Raw genomic sequence first — 21002 nt, 5'->3', positions numbered from 1 at the left:
GGGAATCTATGGGGTGCAAGCTACTAAAATCTCATTAGAGATGGCAGATAATTCAAGAAAACAGGCTTATGGACAAGTAGAGGATGTGTTAGTAAAGGTTGAAGGCCTTTACATCCCTGCTGATTTCATAGTCCTGGATACTGGAAAGGAAGAGGATGAATCCATCATCCTAGGAAGACCTTTCCTAGCCACAGCAAGAGCTGTGATTGATGTGGACAGAGGAGAATTGATCCTTCAAATAAATAAGGACAACCTTGTGTTTACAACTCAAGGATCTCTCTCTGCATCCATGGAGAGGAAGCAGAAAAAGCTTCTCTCAAAGCAGAGTCAAACAAAGCCCCCACATTCAAACTCTAAGTTTGGTTTTGGGAGGCCACAACCAAACTCTAAGTTTGGTGTCAAACCCCCATATCCAAACTCTAAGTTTGGTGTTGGGAGGTCTCAACAAAGCTCTGCACATCTGTGAGGCTCCATGAGAGCCCACTGTCAAGCTATTGACATTAAAGAAGCGCTTATTGGGAGGCAACCCAATTTTTATTTATCTAACTATATTTTTCTTAGTTATATGTCTTTATAGGTTCATGATCATGTGGAGTCACAAAATAAAAATAAAAATTGAAAACGGAATCAAAAACAGCAGAAGAAAAATCACACCCTGGAGGAAGCATCTGCCTGGCGTTCAACGCCAGAACAGAGCATGGTTCTGGCGCTGAACGCCCAAAATGGGCATCATCTGGGCGCTGAACGCCAGAATTGCACCCTGGAGAGGAGCTGGCGCTGAACGCCCAGAACAAGCATGGTTCTGGCGTTCAACGCCAGAAATGGGCAACAAATGGGCGTTGAACGCCGAAAATGGGCACCAACCTGGCGCTGAACGCCCAGAGTTGTGTGCAAGGGCATTTTACATGCCTAATTTGGTGCAAGGTTGTAAATCCTTGAACACCTCAGGATCTGTGGACCCCACAGGATCATCTCAGGATCTGTGGACCCCACAGGATCCCCACCTACCTCCACTCACTTCTTCTCACCCCTCTTTCACACAATCCCATAAACACTCTTCCCCAAAACTCTTCACCAATCACCTCAATCTCTCTTCCCCATCACTTCTTCACCACTCACATCCATCCACTCTTCCCCATAAACCTACCTCATAAACTACACCTACCTTCAAAATTCAAAATCAATTTTCCACCCAAACCCACCCTAAATGGCCGAACCTTCACCCCCCTCCCTTCCCAATATATAGCCCTCCATTCTTCCTCATTTTCACACTACACAACCCTCTCTTCTCTTCTTGGCCGAAACACAACCCCTTCTTCCTCTCCTCCAGTTCTTCTTCTTCTTCATCTATTCTTTCTTCTCTTACTTGAGGGCGAGCAAAATTCTAAGTTTGGTGTGGTAAAAGCATAAGCTTTTTATTTTTCCATTACCATTGATGGCACCTAAGACCGGATAATCCTCTAGAAAAGGAAAAGGGAAGACAAAAGCTTCCACCTCCGAGTCATGGGAGATGGAAAGGTTCATCTCCAAAGCCCATCAAGACCACTTCTATGATGTTGTGGCCAAGAAGAAAGTGATCCCCGAGGTCCCTTTCAAACTCAAAAGAAATGAGTATCTGGAGATCCGACATGAAATTCAAAGAAGAGGTTAGAAAGTCTAACAAATCCCATCCAACAAGTCGGCATCCTAATGGTTCAAAAGTTCTATGCCAATGCATGGATCACCAAGAACCATGATCAAATTAAGAACCCGGATCCAAAGAACTATGTTACAATGGTTCGGGGGAATTACTTGGATTTTAGTCCAGAAAATGTGAGGTTGGCGTTCAACTTGCCTATGATGCAAGGAGATGAACGCCCCTACACTAGAAGGGTCAACTTTAATCAAAGGTTGGACCAAGTCCTCATGGACATATGTATGGAAGGAGCTCAATGGAAGATTGACTCCAAAGGCAAGCCGGTTCAACTAAGAAGATTGGACCTCAAGCCTGTGGCTAGAGGATGGTTGGAATTCATCCAATGCTCCATCATCCCCACTAGCAACCGATCTGAAGTTACTGTGGATCGGGCCATCATGATTCATAGCATCATGATTGGAGAGGAAATAGAAGTTCATGAAGTCATCTCTAATGAACTCTACAAAATAGCCGAAAAGTCATCCCCCATGGCAAGGCTAGCATTTTCCCATCTTATTTGCCATCTATGTTACTCAGCTGGAGCTTTCATAGAAGGAGACATTCCCATTAAGGAAGAGAAGCCCATCACTAAGAAAAAGATGGAGCAAGCAAGAGAGCCCATTCATGGAGCTCAAGAGGCGTATGAAGCTCATCACCATGAGATCCCGGAGATGCCTCAAATGCATTTTCCTCCACAAAACTATTGGGAGCAAATCAACACCTCCCTAGGAGAATTGAGTTCCAATATGGGACAACTAAGGGTGGAACATCAAGAGCACTCCATCATCCTTCATGAAATAAGAGAAGATCAAAAAGAAATGAGGGAGGAGCAACAAAGACAAGGAAGAGACATAGAAGAGCTCAAGGACATCATTGGTTCCTCAAGAAGGAAACGCCACCATCACTAAGGTGGACTCATTCCTTGTTCTTATTTTCTATTTTTCGTTTTCTTAATGTTAAGTGCTTATCCATGTCTGTGTCTTCATTACATGATCATTAGTAGTTAGTAACTTTGTCTTAAAGTTATGAATGTCCTATGAATCAATCACCTCTCTTAAATGAAAAATGTTTTAATTCAAAAGAACAAGAAGTACATGAGTTTTGAATTTATCCTTGAACTTAGTTTAATTATATTGATGTGGTGATAATGCTTCTTGTTTTCTGAATGTATGCTTGAACAGTGCATATGTCTTTTGAAGTTGTTGTTCATGAATGTTAAATATGTTGGCTCTTGAAAGAATGATGACTAGGAGACATGTTATTTGATAATCTGAAAAATCATAAAAATGATTCTTGAAGCAAGAAAAAGCAGCAAAGAACAAAGCTTGCAGAAAAAAAATAGGCGAAAAAAAAATAGAAAGAAAAAGCAAGCAGAAAAAGCCAAAAGCTCTTAAAACCAAGAGGCAAGAGCAAAAAGCCAATAACCCTTAAAACCAAAAGGCAAGGGTAAATAAAAAGGATCCCAAGGCTTTGAGCATCAGTGGATAGGAGGGCCTAAAGGAATAAAATCATGGTCTAAGCGGCTAAACCGAGCTGTCCCTAACCATGTGCTTGTGGCGTGTAGGTGTCAAGTGAAAACTTGAGACTGAGCGGTTAAAGTCAAGGTCCAAAAGTAAAAAAAGAGTGTGCTTAAGAACCCTGGACACCTTTAATTGGGGACTTTAGCAAAGCTGAGTCACAATCTGAAAAGGTTCACCCAGTTATGTGTCTGTGGCATTTATGTATCTGGTGGTAATACTGGAAAACAAAGTGCTTAGGGCCACGGCCAAGACTCATAAAGAAGCTGTATTCAAGAATCATCATACTGAACTAGGAGAGTCAATAACACTATCTGAACTCTGAGTTCCTATAGAAACCAATCATTCTGAACTTCAATGGATAAAGTGAGATGCCAAAACTATTCAAGAGGCAAAAAGCTATAAGTCCCGCTCATTTAATTGGAGCTATGTTTCATTGATAGTTTGGAATTTATAGTATATTCTCTTCTTTTTATCCTATTTGATTTTCAGTTGCTTGGGGACAAGCAACAATTTAAGTTTGGTGTTGTGATGAGCGGATAATTTATACGCTTTTTGGCATTGTTTTTAGTATGTTTTTAGTAAGATCTAGTTACTTTTAGGGATGTTTTCATTAGTTTTTATGTTAAATTCACATTTCTGGACTTTACTATGAGTTTGTGTGTTTTTTTATGATTTCAGGTATTTTCTAGCTGAAATTGAGGGGCTTGAGCAAAAATCAGATTCAGAGGTTGAAGAAGGACTGCTGATGCTGTTGGATTCTGACCTCCCTGCACTCAAAATGGATTTTCTAGAGCTACAGAACTTAAAATAGCGCGCTTCCAATTGCGTTGGAAAGTAGACATCCAGGGATTTCCAGAAATGTATAATAGTCTATACTTTTCCCAAGTTTAAACGACACAAATTGGCGTTCAACGCCAGCTCTCTGCCCAATTCTGGCGTCCAGCGCCAGAAACAAGTTGCAAAGTGGAGTTCAACGCCCAAACTGGCACCAAAACTGGCGTTCAACTCCAGGAATGACCTCTACACGTGTAACACTCAAGCTCAGCCCAAGCACACACCAAGTGGGCCCCGGAAGTGGATTTATGCATCAATTACTTACTTCTGTAAACCCTAGTAGCTAGTTTATTATAAATAGGACTTTTTACTATTGTATTAGATATCTTTGGATCATTTTTAGATCTCTAGACCTCCATGGGAGGCTGGCCATTCGGCCATGCTTACCCTCTATTCACTTATGTATTTTTAACGGTAGAGTTTCTACACTCCATAGATTAAGGTGTGGAGCTCTGCTGTTCCTCAAAGATTAATGCAAAGTACTACTGTTTTCTATTCAATTCATCTCATTTCGCTTCCAAGATATTCATTCGCACTTCAACCTGAATGTGATGAACGTGACAATCATCATCATTCCCTATGAACGTGTGCCTGACAACCACTTCCGTTCTACATTAGATTGAATGAGTATCTCTTAGGTCTCTTAATCAGAATCTTCGTGGTGTAAGCTAGAATGATGGCGGCATTCAAGAGAATCCGGAAAGTCTAAACCTTGTCTGTGGTATTCCGAGTAGGATTCAATGATTGAATGACTGTGACGAGCTTCAAACTCGCGATTGCTGGGCGTAGTGACAGACGCAAAAGGATAGTAAATCCTATTCCAGCATGATCGAGAACCGACAGATGAATAGTCGTGCCGTGACAGGGTGCGTTGACCATTTTCACTGAGAGGATAGGATGTAACCATTGACAAGGGTGATGCCTTCAGACGATTAGCCGTGCCATGACAGGGCATTTGGATCATTTTCCCGAGAGAAGACCAAAAGTAGCCATTGACAATGGTGATGCATTACATAAAGCCAGCCATGGAAAGGAGTAAGACTGATTGGATGAAGATAGCAGAAAAGCAGAGGTTTAGAGGAACGAAAGCATCTCTATTCGCTTATCTGAAATTCTCACCAATGATTTACATAAGTATTTCTATCCCTGTTTTATTAATTATTTTCGAAAACCCCATTACTATTTTATATCCGCCTGACTGAGATTTACAAGGTGACCATAGCTTGCTTCATACCAACAATCTCCGTGGGATTCAACCCTTACTCACGTAAGGTATTACTTGGACGACCCAGTGCACTTGCTGGTTAGTTGTGCGAAGTTGTGAACCATGGTATTGGCATCATGTTTTTGGCGCCATTGCCAGAAAAAGAAAGAGCAATGAATTTTACATAATCAAAGTGTAATCACAATTTCTGCGCACCAGAAGGGTTGATGGTTAAGGATCTTTATCCTTGTTACTAACCACAACATGATAATTGCAAAGATCAATCCCATTAAGTCATCCTCTAATAAGTAAAGGAAAGTCAAATGAGCTATATTAATCCTAATCCATAAGTCCTAGCTACCTCACTAATTAACTTAGTGGAAGCTAGAGTCAATGGATACTAATTATCAATCACTTGGACATTAGCAACTCAATTTCACCTAAGTTACCATCCCAAGCCAAGAACACAAAAATCTACTCTAACATCCTTCCAAGCATTTAATCAAACACTTGGAAGGAAGCAAGTTAAAATGACAACAAGAAATTTAAATCTACAACTACCAATTGAAAGGAATTAACAACAACAAAGCAATTAAACAATAAAAGAAATCAAACATAAATTGCATTAAATGAAAATAAAAGGAACAAGAGTGCATCAACAACAAAGTCAACAAATACAAGAAGTGAAATACTAAACTAAGAAAGTAAAGATAAAGGAACAAGAATTTGTAAAGGAAAAGTAAATCAAGACATGAATTAAACCTAGACCTAAAGAAATCTTAATCTACATCTAACCTAATTCTAGAGAGAAGAGAGAGCTTCTCTCTCTAGAAACTAACTAAAGCATGATGAAAAACTAAACTATGTGCTCCCCCCCCCCCTTTACTCCTCTTGAATTCTGCATGTAATAGCCTCAGAAATGAGTTGGATTTGGGCCTGGAAAGCTCATAAATCGCCCCCAACGAATTCACTTTAATGAGGTCAACTGCGAGCTGCGACGCGTACGCATGGGTCACGCGTACGCGTCGCCATGCGACTTCATATCCGCGCATGCGCGTTTGTCACACGTGCGCGTCGATGTATGCACTCCAAATCCTTGATTTTTCATGAATCCTCCATTTGCATGCTTTTCTCTTCACTTCTTTGATCCATTCCTAGCCTTTTCAACTTGAATTCACTAACAAACACATCAAGGCATCTAATGGAATCAAAGGCGAATTAAAATTAGCTATTTTAAGGCCTAAAAAGCATGTTTTCACACTTAAGCACAAATCTAGAGAGAATTACAAAACCATACTGTTTCATTGAATAAATATGAGAAAAATTGATAAAATCTCTTAAATTAAGCACAAGATAAACCACCAAATTGGGGTTTATCACTTGCTATGAAAAAACCATCTCAATTCACTAACGAGTTCATACAAGAAGCAAGAGCACGTTTTAAAAATAAAAAAGCTTTAATAAAGAATTTAGAGGTACAAACGGGACAAATTACTAAGCAACTAGAAGAAGAACAAAATTCTACGGAAAATGCAAGGCAATTAATACAGGGGTCCATATCTTAGTAAATCAGAAGAAACCACAGAGAGTAATTTGGCTAATCCTTTAAGCCAAGAAGTCTCCAATAAAAAGGCTCTAACTAATTTGCTACAACAATCCAAGGAGGAAAAAGAAAAGAAGCCAGCAAACACTTGTTCAACAGAGACTATATTCTCAAACAACACCAAAGGAATAAGCCCCACCATGTGCGTGTATAAAATCTCACTGGAAAAAGATTCTAAACTTGTAGTGCAAACAGAAAGAAGGCTTAATCCAACAATGAACGAGTTGTTCACAAAGAGGTAATAAGAATGTGGGAGGCAATCCAATTAGTGAGTATCTTTTTGTCCTCTTTTCATTAAGTGTTTTCTTTTAATTAATTGGAAAAAATATTTACTAGATTATGCTCTCTACTCATAGTTTTTCTTTATTGATTTTAATTTTCAAAAGTTTTTGCTTGATGACCCCCATCGTTGTTTATGTTCTCAAAGACCACTTTGCATTCATGCATGTCACCCTTCTCAATATCACTCTTCCTTGTCTCTGTTGTTATACTTCACATGCAAACATATATCCACACATTACACATATTCTACATTCACTTCATTACACATTCATCTTCTCTTCTTCTCTATCCACCTTTCACTTTACAACACATTTCACTCTCTCATCACTAATACATCCGAACTTAGAGACTTCGACAAACTCTAAGTTTGGTGTGAAAGTGTTTAGAGAAACTTGTTTTGCATCTGTTAAGGTATTATTTCAGGGAACTAATATGTCTCTATTCAAGAAGAGGATAATAAAGACAAGTAAAAATATGATAAATTTGAATTATATTTCTCTGATGGTTAGCTAGATATTTTTTCCTACTTTCTCTTTCTTTTATGGATTTTATTTAATTTCAAATTAATTTTCAAAGAAAAAGAAGAAGAGAGAGAAAGAGGACTTCTAGGGATTTTTAAAGATAAGATTAGAGTTAGTTTTGAATTTGAATTCTAGATAAAAATTAGGATTTGAATAAGTGAATCTTATTCACAAGAGAGGGGAATCCCATCGAGGAGGAGGATCTTCGGATCCAAATCCAATCATCCATTAGACACCTCTCTCATTAGGTTTAGTTTCTTTTATCATGACTGACTAATCCCTTTGTCAAAGGGTTAGGAGCTCTGTATATGTTCTCTATGGATTATTAATTTAAGTTTTATTTTATTTTGAAGTATTGTATTGATCTGCTTCATGATTGAGTTATTTGGTCTTCGTTCTTTAAGGGATTTTTTTGTGACTTAAATAAACTAAACAAAGAAAAAGAACAAGAAAAACAAAGGAACTGATTAAATAGAAGAACAGTCTCGTTTAAGACTACTCTTAAACTCCTCCCAAGGAGAAGGAAGCTCCACATGATGAAGTTGTAACCTCATCGCCATCTTTGCCATGGTGTCTGCCACCATGTTTGCATCTCTCATAATCAAACGAAAATCAACATGCCAATTCCAATTCATGGTATCCCTTATTTTGAGCACCAACGGATCAATAAACCCAAAACCGTTGATAAACCCATATTTTATGATATATTTTGTGCTTAATTTGAGTGATTTATTCAATCCTTCACCCACTTATTCATATTAATTGCATGGTTTTACTTTCCCTTCCTTATTATGTGATGTATGTGAAAAACATGTTTCCTATGCTTTAAAATTAATTATTTTAATTACCTTTAATTCTATTCGATGCCGTGACTAGTGTGTTGAGTAGTTTCAGATCTTCTAAGGCATGAATGACTTAAAGGATGGAAAAGAAAACATACAAAAATGGAAGGAAAGCACAAAACGGAGTTTCTGAAGAAACTGGCATCCACGCGACCGCATGGGCGACGCGGACGCATGCCAAGCGCGAAGAAGCAGCGACGCGGCCGCATGACTGACACAACCGCGTGACAAGAAAAGCTCCGAATGACGCGACCGCGTGACAGAGGCCACGCACCAGAAATTGCAGAAAACGCTTCCAACGATTTCTGAAGCCCTTTTTGGCCCAAATCCAAGTCCAGAAGGCATAGACCAGAGGTTATAAAGTGTGGGAATGCATCCATTCAGAAGAGCTCGCCAATTTAGTTACTTTCCATGATTTAGATTTAGTTAGGAGAGAGGTTCTCTCCTCTCTCTTTTAGGATTAGGATTTAGGACTTCTCTTAGTTTTAGGAGTGACTCTCGATCCAGGTTTAATGTTCCTTTACTTTAAGCTTCCCTTTCACTTTTATTCATTCAATTACTTTAATTGATTATTTACTTTTACCATTTAATTTATGAATTCTTCTATGTTCCAAATTATTTGAATTAATGTTATTTGAGGTATTTCAGTTTATTATTGCTCTCTTTTATTCATGTCACCATTCCTTCCAATCTGAAGACATTTTTATTCCAGCAAGTTTACTTTTTCCCCTTTTGGTTTTGGTTAAGAAATCAGTAACTCAGAAGTTATCTTATCTCAACATAATTGATAACTGTTATCTTTGCTAATTGAATTGAACTTCAATAATCCCAACCTTTTTTTAGGAAATAAATAGGATTCGAAGATCAAACTAATTAGTCCCTTGACTTTCCTTTGCTTTAGTAAAAGTTAACTGAGTGGAATTAAGATTCAACTTTCATTGTTATTGATAAGGATAACTAAGTCTGGACTTCCAATTTCTCATACCTTGCCAAAAGTTTATTTTACAGTTATTTATTTATTTTTAATTTCCATTTAAATTATTTGTCATATTTGTTCCTCATTCTTGAAACCCCAAATTCACAATCTCCATAACCAATAATAAGAACATACTTCCCTGCAGTTCCTTGAGAAGACGACCCGAGGTTTGAATACTTCGGTTATCAATTTATTTAAGGGGTTTGTTACTTGTGACAACCAAAACGTTTGTACGAAGGGATTTTTGTTGGTTTAGAAACTATATCTACAACGCGCCTATTTTATTAAAATTCTTTACTAGCAAAAATCCTAACGTCAAAAATGGCGCCGTTGCCGGGAAACTGCTAACATGTGCCTTATTATTGGTTATTGTAAATATTTTTTCTTTTACTTGTTTATTTATTTCTATTTTTCCTTTTTAATTTTATTTGCTACTATGAACTCTCACCCTTCTCGCTTTGAGTTTGGTTCTAACTTTGTTGAAGGAAATAGAAGTTACAGCAGGAATATGCATCAAGGTCAGACCAATCATGGATGGATGGAGCCAAGAGGATCTAATCAACCCTTTAGGCAACAACACCCTCAAAGATATTATGGACAACGACCATTCTACAATGCATACCCAGCTGATAGATATGGTGGACAACCTTGTAACTACCAACAAGCCCCACCCCGTGCCTATAGACCATCCTCTCAACATAACCTCGAACCACCACACTCACAAGCTTCTCTTCACCATTCGCCACTGTATGATCCTTTCCTACCCCAGTTCCAATCCACTCACTCCCAAGCACTACCACTTTCCTATGTATCATGTCCAAATCTATCACCCCGAGAATCAGAGGTTCGCCTCAAGAAAACAGTAAATAAACTTCAAACAACCATTCGACAACTGGAGCAAGCAGTAATTCAATTAGCTTCTAGACGTTCGAACATTCAAGGACCAACCACAGCCCCATGTGGACAATCTAACGAAGAGCGTAGCATGAAGGAGATACTAGAAACTCCAATGGACAAGATAGAGAATGAATTCGTACTAGAACAAGTAGAAGAAGCTGTCATTATGCAAGAAGAAGAGTTGGTTGAAGATCTAGGAGACGCTGAACCTCCATGGGAATTCAGAGCTGAGGAGAACTCCGTCAAGGACGTTACAGTTGATGCTAAGGAGGACAATACACAATCCCTAAGGCAAGTCATTTATGAAGAACTAGACGGAATAACCCAGGACACAAATTCCCTTGATGATGATAGTCACAAGTCAAGCTCTCTTAGTAATGAACTTGCATCCGCAAGTGAATTCTCTGAGATCGAAGAATCTTCCCCAAGTGAATACGAAGATGATGCAGAGGTAGATTTCTCTCAACCTCCAATCTATGACTCAAGTGATAAGGAAGACACGGAAGACTTTGACCAGGACACAGATGCATTTGAAGAACCTTGCAAAGAAGTGGAGGAATTCACAGAAGAGCACAAGGGAGTAGAACTTATAGAACCACCGGAAACACCTTCCCCAAGGCCATTACCACCCAATACAAGCTTCAAGTGGGTACAATCCTTAACTTTTAACTTTACTTTTTCACTTGAATACGGTTTGCTTGAAACAGATGGCCAGCTTAGAGCTCTCTGCGGCTTTAAGAGTAAGAGGGAAATGGCTCGTGCTCAGAGCTGGTACACAAGGTTCAATAAGGTTCCACGCTTCAACTTGAAGTGCACAGATTGGTATCATACTCAATTAAATAGATCTAGGAAAATGTTTGGTCACCATGGTGAGAATCTACTTTCTAAACCGCCCGGATGGAAAAGTATAGATCAAGACGGAGGCGGATTTAAAAGCAAAGTTTGGGATCCTGGAATCTATTCCGACATTCGTCATCCCAGGAGCCTAAAAATTTGTTTGAAGCTGCTCAGGAGCTTTACAAGCTTAGTTTGGGACCCCGGAGGCTATTGGCATTCCAAGCATTGGTGGAGATTTTTGGATGAATTTAAACATAAGCCGCCATAACAGGAAGCCCCTCCAATGTCCAACTTAAGGACTTTAACTAAAAGTGCTAGGTGGGAGACAACCCACCATGGTATGATCATTCATTTTTTTTCAGTTTTTATTTCGTTTTGTTCGTTTTAAAGTTTCATTTTATTTTATAATATTGAACCTGGAATTTTGCATCGCATTCATATTAATCATTGCATTCTGCATACTGCATAAAAAAAAGAGTGCGCAACGCGACCGCATCACTCATGCGATCGCGTCATATTGCGAAAAACACTACCCACGCGACCGCGTCATCCATGCGGCCGCGTGATATGGAAATCGGTATAAGGATCCAACGTCCAGAAAGTTGGGCTGGAATCGTGTGGCTATTGTGCGTTTTGCACAAAATGCCCACGCGATCGCATGCCCCATGCGATCGCGTCACCTACACACACCCAATCCCACGGGACCGCGTGTGCGATGCGATCGCGTCGCATGGATTGCACGAACACCCCAAAGGAGACAGAGAGTTGCGCAAAAACGACGCTGGATTCGTGCGTTTCGCACAAATTCCAGCGACGCGATCGCATGCCTCAGGCGATCGCGTCATTCACTTTTTTTGCCCTCCAAGCGATCGTGTCACCCACGCGATCGCGTCACCCCCCATTTCGCTCCAGCCACGCGACCGCGTGCCCCACGCCGCCGCGTGGATTCAAATTTATAACCCTCCCAACCACGCGAACCCTATCAGTCGCGCCCCCCTCCTTGAAACCCTCTCCTCCCTCTCTTCCCCCCAATCCAACCACCACCATCCAGCCACCATCACCGCCACCCCCAGACGCCGCCGACCTCCCAGACGCCGCCACCACCGACCCCCCTTCCTCCTCCCCCTTCTTTCTTCTTCTTTCTTCTTCTTTCCCCCCTCTCCGCCACTGCCCCCTTCGCAAACACCACCCACCGCCGCCGCCCGTCCCAGCCGCGCCCCCTTCAATCCGCCACACACACACCTACCCCCCTCCCCTCCCCTCCTACCCCCTACCCCATTACCCATCCCTTCTTTCCCCCCTGCCCCGATCAGTCATGCCCACCACTGCCAGCCGCCGTGCCAGCCGCCACTGCCACCACCCCTAGCCACCTCTCTGCCCACTCTCCTTATTCGGCCTACCAGGTTCCGACGAACGCCACCCTTCTATCCTTCATAGTTATTTCATTATTTTCTGTTTATGTCCATGTTTAGGCTAGTTAGATATGCATGTTGTAGTCGATTTTAGGTTGTTAGGTAGCCTAGGATGTGGTTAGTGGATCTTAGCCTGTTTACTTGCACTGTTTATGTTTCTGTTTTATCAAATTTGTAATTCTGCTGTTGCTGTGATGTTTGTTCATATGCTGTGATTTCTTGTTTCATGCTGCTCTTTACACTAAATTTTCATGTTTATATTCCTTATATGTAATTGCAGCTTTATTTTTGATTCATATGAACTATTTGACTACTGTTTATTTTCCGGGACAATCCAATTTTAGCCGAAATGCTGCCCAAATTTCTGTAAACTGTTTTTATTCATGTTTTGGTTTTGGCATTTTGAAATCTGCTTTCCTCTGCTTTACCCAAACCCATTCATGAATGCCAGGCACGCATTCTTATTCTCTTTGATTTCCTGGTTCATATATTGCATTTTTGATGTTTGATTCTAATTTTTGCTATTTCTATATCTATCTGAATCTTCATCAACTGGCTTTCCTTGTTTGGTTATGAGTTACCTATAGCTCCTAATTATGAATGCTTGTTATGTAGAAACTTATCCTTATGCCACTTACTTTAACCCACTTTTCACTAATTCCCTAATTTTAACTTCCTAAACTCTTTTTCACTTCTAACCAAACTAACCTTTTAAAATCTTTTTCTGGTTTTTCACTTTCTTTTAACATTCTAACCATGGCATACTGATAATTTTTTTTTCTTTTTTTTTCCTACTTAACATGCTTTCTATTACATTTTGGATTGTGAATTTTTCCTTTCAAACTTTTAATTCCTATACAATCCTTAATGCACATTTACTTAACTCATTTACCTCATTCTAATTATCCTTTGCCACTTTGTGTTTCTTTTGACTATTTGCCTATTTGTTTTCCTATTTTTATTATATCCTGGTTTTCTTTTTTTTAGGATGTCAGATTCCCAAAGAAAAGGAAAAGGTAAGGCTACTACTGGCAAACGGAAAAGAGGAGAAGCCTCTATGTCTATCATAGATCTCATGCACGATGCCTCCTGGCGGGAGAAAAACTTCACCCCGCAGGAGAAGGCCGACCAGCTGCTCCCTGCTAATGACCCAGTGAAGTTTGCAAACTGATACTGTGAGCTGAAGTATCCGGTGTTTGCAAACTCCAGGAACCTATACCTGGAGAGAACTCTGAAGATCCCAGAAGAACTCCAGCAATACACCTCTGATCAGATCAAACAAAGAGGCTGGTTCTTTCTGGAGAGAAACCTGTCTGAGGTCAATGCATCTTGGGTAAGGGAATTCTACTGAAATTACTTCAAGACTTCCCTAGATGCAGTGAACCTTAGGGGGAAGCAGATTTTGGTCACTGAAGAGGCAATTGAAGATGTTCTGAAGCTTCTGCCTAAATCTGATCAGCCAGATGGTTATCAGAAAGCTGAGGAAGACATGCGTTTTCTGAAGTTTGATTGGGATGCAGTCAAGGCCCGGATAGCCCTTGACCCGACCGTTCCTTGGATTATGGGTCAGAACACCACCATGCCCAAGGGGATCAAGCAGGCATACTTGAATGATGAGGCTCGGCTATGGCATCAGATATTTAGCAACTACATTATGCCGAGTACTCACGAGACTGAGATACCAGCCGCTATGATCACCCTCCTATGGTGTGTGATGGAGGGTAAGGACCTGTACCTGCCACGCTTTATCCGGTTCTACATGGCCAGGGTCCACGTCTGAGGCACTCTTCCCTTTCTCTATTTGGTTACACAGCTGGGCCGTCGAGCTGACGTGCCTTGGGAGGATGCTGATGAGAGGCCACCTGCTGCGGAATGCAAGAAGATTATCCCGCACAGCAGGAACTTTCTGTCCTTGGGCTATAGACCTCCAGTCCTCACTGCTCCTGGTGACACTACCACACCATCTGCCGGCCCCTCTTCCTCTACAGCTACACCTGCCACCACCACTGCACCTCCACCTGCCCCAGAGCCCATCTATCATCTAGTGCACCGCCTGTTTCGACGGCTTGACCAGATGGAGCGTCGCAACAAGCGACGCTATGAGCACCTGAAGCTGATGATACGATCTGGCGATATCCCCTCCGAGCCTGACACACCATCCAAGGCATCTGAGGAGGAGGCGGATGTGCCCGAGGCAGAGACCCACCCACAGCAGGAGGCAGAGCAGGCAGGCACCCAGCAGGCAGCACACCATCAGGAGGCTCCGCCGCAGATTCAGGCTGTAGACCCTGAGATCCCTCTTCAGTCAGCACTTCCTCCACAGCAGTCAGACCCTCAGATCACCACCACAGAGACCCCAGCTACCCACTCTTCCAGTGATGACACTCCATCACACCCTGCTTGAGTGAGCATCGGGGACGATGCTACATTTTAAGTGTGGGGAGGTCGCCATCTCTGGCGTATTATTTTGGTGAACCACTACAGACTCTTTTTCTTTTATTTTGGATATTTTTCTGTATTTTTCTATTTATTTTTATTTTTATTTTCTGAGTACTTATACATTGCTACTTTCATGTATTTTTACTCTATTTCTGCATTTTCCATTTTTAGTTCATATTTTAGCCACTTAGTTTAGTTGCAATTCTAACTTATTAGTTATAGAAATTGTGGATTGATTAGTATAGTTTACCCTTTTTTAGCATAAGATAACTCGGAATAGATTGAAAAGAAAAGGAAGTAAATTAGAGACTTTAACAGAATCAAAACAACCCACACCTTGTATATATAGCATTACATGTTAGTTAACAACACTTCATCAAGGAGAAACACTAGAACTTTAAAGCCATTCAATATAAGTTTTACATTGAGAATAATGAGAATTTTTAACTAAACCTGCATGACATACATAAGTGATAAATAATTTTTGAGCTAGAGAACACATAGCCTGTGAGTTTTGAGCTTAATTGTATGGTTACATTCAAACCATAATTTTTATTCCTGTGTATTTTGCCCTTCTTTTATATTCTGGTGTTCTTTACTTTGTTTTAATCTATATGTCCGATTATAGAATATAGATACATACCAAGAGAGTGATTGAGGCCATTATTTGATTTTAGCTCACTTAATCCCAAAATAGCCTACCTTTTACATCACCCTTGTTAGCCCCCTTGAGCCTTTAAATCCCCTTTTATTCTATTAGCCACATTACTAGCCTTAAGCAGAAAAATAAAATAAAATCCCAAGTTGAATCCTTGGTTAGCTTAAGATAGAAAATTATGTATAGTTTAAATGTGGGAAAATCTATTGGGAACATGGATAATAAAAATAAAAGGTAGAAAAGTTGAAAAGAATAAAATAACTCAATTAAAAAGTTTTGGGAAGCATGCTCATGTAAAATCAATTATAATGGAATTACCATGTGCATTAAAAAAAAGTGTTATGAATAAAGGGGACACAAAAAGAATTCCCCAATTATGAAATAAAGCAATGCACATGGGATAAAAATAAATATTGAGATATGAGCATGTAACATCAAAAGTGGGAAAATATGGGAAAATAGGTAAAGCAGCTTTGCTTTAGAAAGTATGTATGTTAGGTGAGATCTTAGACTAATTAAGGATTCACTTATTAGCTCACTTAGTCTTATACATATACCCTTACCTTTACCTTGGCTCCATTACAACCTTAATTAAAGACCTCATGATTTTTGGTATATCTATATTCTATAATTGTTGATTGGTTAGATGAGGAACAAAGTTATATAAAGAAAGAATAAAAAGAAGAATAGAGTGATTAACCCAATAAACACTGAGTGATTAGAGAGTAAACACAAAATCCAGTGAGGGTTCAATAGCTCATTGACATTTATCTCTGTTTAAATTATTAATTGTCTTGCAAGTTTTTAAAATGTTTTTCTCTCCCATCTCAATTGTAAAAGCACTTTATCACTATCTAAGGTTTGGCTATATATATACATGACTCCTTGAGAATGTAAATTAATTTAACTACATGCAAGCTTTATATTCAAGTAAATAAAGACTAGAATTGCATGATGCATCATTCATCTAGGTAGTTGCATTTAGATTAAATTGCATTGCATGACATTCTACCACTTTAACCTTACTTTTTACCTTGGATTTAGCATGAGGACATGCTATTGTTTAAGTGTGGGGAGGTTAATAAACCCATATTTTATGATATATTTTGTGCTTAATTTGAGTGATTTATTCAATCCTTCACCCACTTATTCATATTAATTGCATGGTTTTACTTTCCCTTCCTTATTATGTAATGTATGTGAAAAACATGTTTCCTATGCTTTAAAATTAATTATTTTAATTACCTTTAATTCCATTCGATGCCGTGACTAGTGTGTTGAGTAGTTTCAGATTTTCTAAGGCATGAATGACTTAAAGGATGGAAAAGGAAACATACAAAAATGGAAGAAAAGCACAAAACGGAGTTTCTGAAGAAACTGGCGTCCACGCGATCGCATGGGCGACGCAGACGCATGCCAAGCGCGAAGAAGCAGTGACGCGGCCGCATGACTGATGCGACCGCGCGCCTTAAGCAAAACACATATGACGCGGCCGCATGACTGACGCGACCGCGTGACAAGAAAAGCTCCGAATGACGCAACCGCGTGACCCACGCGGACGCGTGACAGAGGCCATGCACCAGAAATTGTAGAAAACGCTCCCAGCAATTTCTGAAGCCCTTTTTGTCCCAAATCCAAGTCCAGAAGGCATAGACCAGAGGTTATAAAGTGTGGGAATGCATCCATTCAGAAGAGCTCGCCAATTTAGTTACTTACCATGATTTAGATTTAGTTAGGAGAAAGGTTCTCTCCTCTCTCTTTTAGGATTAGGATTTAGGACTTCTCTTAGTTTTAGGAGTGACTCTCGATCCAGGTTTAATGTTCCTTTACTTTAAGCTTCCCTTTCACTTTTATTCATTCAATTACTTTAATTGATTATTTACTTTTACCATTTAATTTATGAATTCTTCTATGTTCCAGATTATTTGAATTAATGTTATTTGAGATATTTCAGTTTATTATTGCTCTCTTTTATTCATGTCACCATTCCTTCCAATTTGGAGACATTTTTATTCCAGCAATTTTACTTTTTCCCCTTTTGGTTTTGGTTAAGAAATCAGTAACTCAGGAGTTATCTTATCTCAACATAATTGATAACTGTTATCTTTGCTAATTGAATTGAACTTTAATAATCCCAACCTTTTTTTAGGAAATAAATAGGATTCGAAGATCAAACTAATTAGTCCCTTGACTTTCCTTTGCTTTAGTAAAGGTTAACTGAGTGGAATTAAGATTCAACTTTCATTGTTATTGATAAGGATAACTAAGTCTGGACTTCCAATTTCTCATACCTTGCCAAAAGTTTATTTTACAGTTATTTATTTATTTTTAATTGCCATTTAAATTATTTGTCATATTTGTTCCTCATTCTTGAAACCCCAAATTCACAATCTCCATAATCAATAATAAGAACATACTTCCCTGCAGTTCCTTGAGAAGATGACCCGAGGTTTGAATACTTCGGTTATCAATTTATTTAAGGGGTTTGTTACTTGTGACAACCAAAACGTTTGTACGAAGGGATTTTTGTTGGTTTAGAAACTATATCTACAACGCGACTGTTTTATTAAAATTCTTTACTAGCAAAAATCCTAACGTCAACCATCTTGGTGATTAGTAACAAGATTAAACTCTTCCACCAATCCATATCACAAATAATATCTCGTTGACCCACATCCCAGGCTAAGAGATATCCTCTCCAAATAGCAAACAATTCCCCTTGAAGCATACTATTACTCTCAATCATTCCCAAATATCCCCTTTGCCAAGTCCCATTACAATCTCTAATAATCCAAGCAAAACCGACACTATCACCCGAACCAGGATAACTAGCATCACAATTAATCTTAAAAGTACCAATGGATAGGGGATTCCAAAAACCATTTAGAATAGAGGGAAGGGACGTATGTTGTAATTCAGAAGTATTCCTAATCTCCATTTCTGAAGCTAATGCTAGATAAATCACTTTTTTCAGAAGCCAAGTCTCATGAGGATTAAAGATGTCATTATTCCTTACTCGCCATATCCACCAAAGTGCAAAAAAGAACCTGAACGGATGCTTGCTGCTATGATACAAGAATCAGTTCTTCAAATCTAAAAGATGACAAGAAATATCCAACCTATTCCATGCAAGCTGAGCTTTTGGACAATCTCGAATACAATGCAAAACCGATTCCTGGCTAGAAAGACATCTTGGGCACCTATCCGATGACGACATACCTCTTCTGAAGCGAAAACTTACAGTAGCAAGAGCATCATTAAGACATATCTAAGTTAAAAACTTGTGCTTTTCTGAAACAAACTAGCGCCAAAGCCAAAGCCAATTCTCCCACTCGTCGCAACCAAAAAACTGCTTACACAACCACAAGTAACCATTGCGTGAATCATAGACTTTGGAAGCAGATCTAGACTAATACCAACCCACTTTCGGGCCTGCTTGCACATATGGATTGTAAGAAAGAATATTATCTTTCAAATTTTGAGACAAAGGAGAATAAAGAGTATCCAAATGCCACTACCAACCGACCAGAGATCCTATATCCGGAGGTTCGAATCAGAAATGTGAATATAATTCATCTCATTAGATAACTGCCCTTCTCTCCTCCAGCTAGAAAACCAAAAATTCTAGTTCAAATTCCCAATACACCAAGCAAACCCATCCTTCAACACTTTCTAAGCCTTGTAAAGACTCCTCCAAATGGGAGAGCCCTTATTCTTACGACAACCAAAATAGTCATATAGAGATGATCGGTATTTGGCATCCAACAATTGGACCCACAACTTGTCTGGCTGCTGAAAAAACTCCAAACTAGCTTTCCAAGAAGAGCAATATTCACACAATAAGGATCTCTAATCCCCAAACCTCCATTTTTTTAGAGTAACCAGTACCTTCCAACTAACAAGATGCAATCCTCTTCCATCAACTTGTCCTTTCCAAAGAAAATTCCTCATCATAGACTCCAATTTACTAATGATTCCTTTGGAAAATAGATACTTGCATTTGGTACGTGGGAATAGCGACTGCAACGGAATTAACCAGGCAGAGTCTACCGGCCCAATTGAGTAAACTCCCTTTCCAGCTTGCTAGTCTATCCCGAATCTTATCCAGGACACCATTGAAAGCTGAACAGGTCACCCTAGAATGGCTAGGGTAACCCCAAGATACTTGCCCAAGTCTTGGACAAATCTAATAGAGGACACCCCAGTAAAAACCTCTTTCCTTGTTGCAGAGACATTCTTGGAGCAAAGTGCTTTAGACTTCTCCACATTAATCTTCATCCCAGATGCTTTGTAAAAAGTCTCTAAAACTAACATCACATTTTGCACTTGTCTCTTTTTAGCTTTACAGAATAAAAGCAAGTCATCCGCAAATATTAAATGGGAGTAAAGCCATTCAGACGATTCCCATTCCAAAGAATAGATAAGGAGGAAGTAGCGACACAATTCATAATCAAATTAATTGTAGGACTGGAAAAACCAAAGCTCTTAAGGGTATGGGCTAAAAACCTCGAGTCAACTCTGTCATAATCTTTCTCCAAATCAATCTTAAAGGCCAGTGTGCCTTTCTTTGATTTAGTCTTCTTCATAAAGTAGAGGAATTCTTGAGTAATAATGATGTTATCAAGAGTTCCTCGTCCCAGAATAAATCCTCTTTGAAGCGGGCCAACAATCTCCGCAAGATGAGGACGGAGCCTATTAACAAGGACCCTCATGATGATCTTGTAAACTACATTGTAGAGACTAATCGGACTGAAATCTTTCATAGATACCGGTGATTTAACCTTTGGAATAAGAACCAGTAAAGTCTCCATCATTCTCGAATCATGAGCAACACTGGAGAATGCCTGCTTAACCATCTTCCAAATATGAAGACCAATGATCTCCCAATATTCCTTGAAGAAGAAAGCTTGAAACCCATCAGGACCCAGAGCTTTAAAAGAGTTCATGTAAAAAACAGCTGTTCTGACTTCCTCCATAATAACTGGTGTTGTAAGATCATTGCAAGCTTCCTCATTCAGAGAAGAAAGAGGCACATCACCAAGGCAACCCAAATCAACATCATCCAAATGATAGAATAAACTTTTGTAGAAAGACTCTGCTTCTCGACTCAGAACCTCCGGATCAATTTCCTACACTCCATCCTTGAGAAAAAGGCCATGGATCTTATTATTCTTCCTTCGCACAAGAGTTTGAACATGAAAGAATCTTGTATTCCTATCTCCGAACCTTACCCACTGCTCTCTGGACTTTTGGAACCATAGGAGCTCTTCTTGCACTAGTGTATTATTATAATTATCAAGTA

Source organism: Arachis hypogaea, chromosome 11, assembly GCF_003086295.3.
Source record: "Arachis hypogaea cultivar Tifrunner chromosome 11, arahy.Tifrunner.gnm2.J5K5, whole genome shotgun sequence".
Taxonomy (NCBI): domain Eukaryota; kingdom Viridiplantae; phylum Streptophyta; class Magnoliopsida; order Fabales; family Fabaceae; genus Arachis; species Arachis hypogaea.
This window is presented reverse-complemented; position numbering follows the sequence as displayed.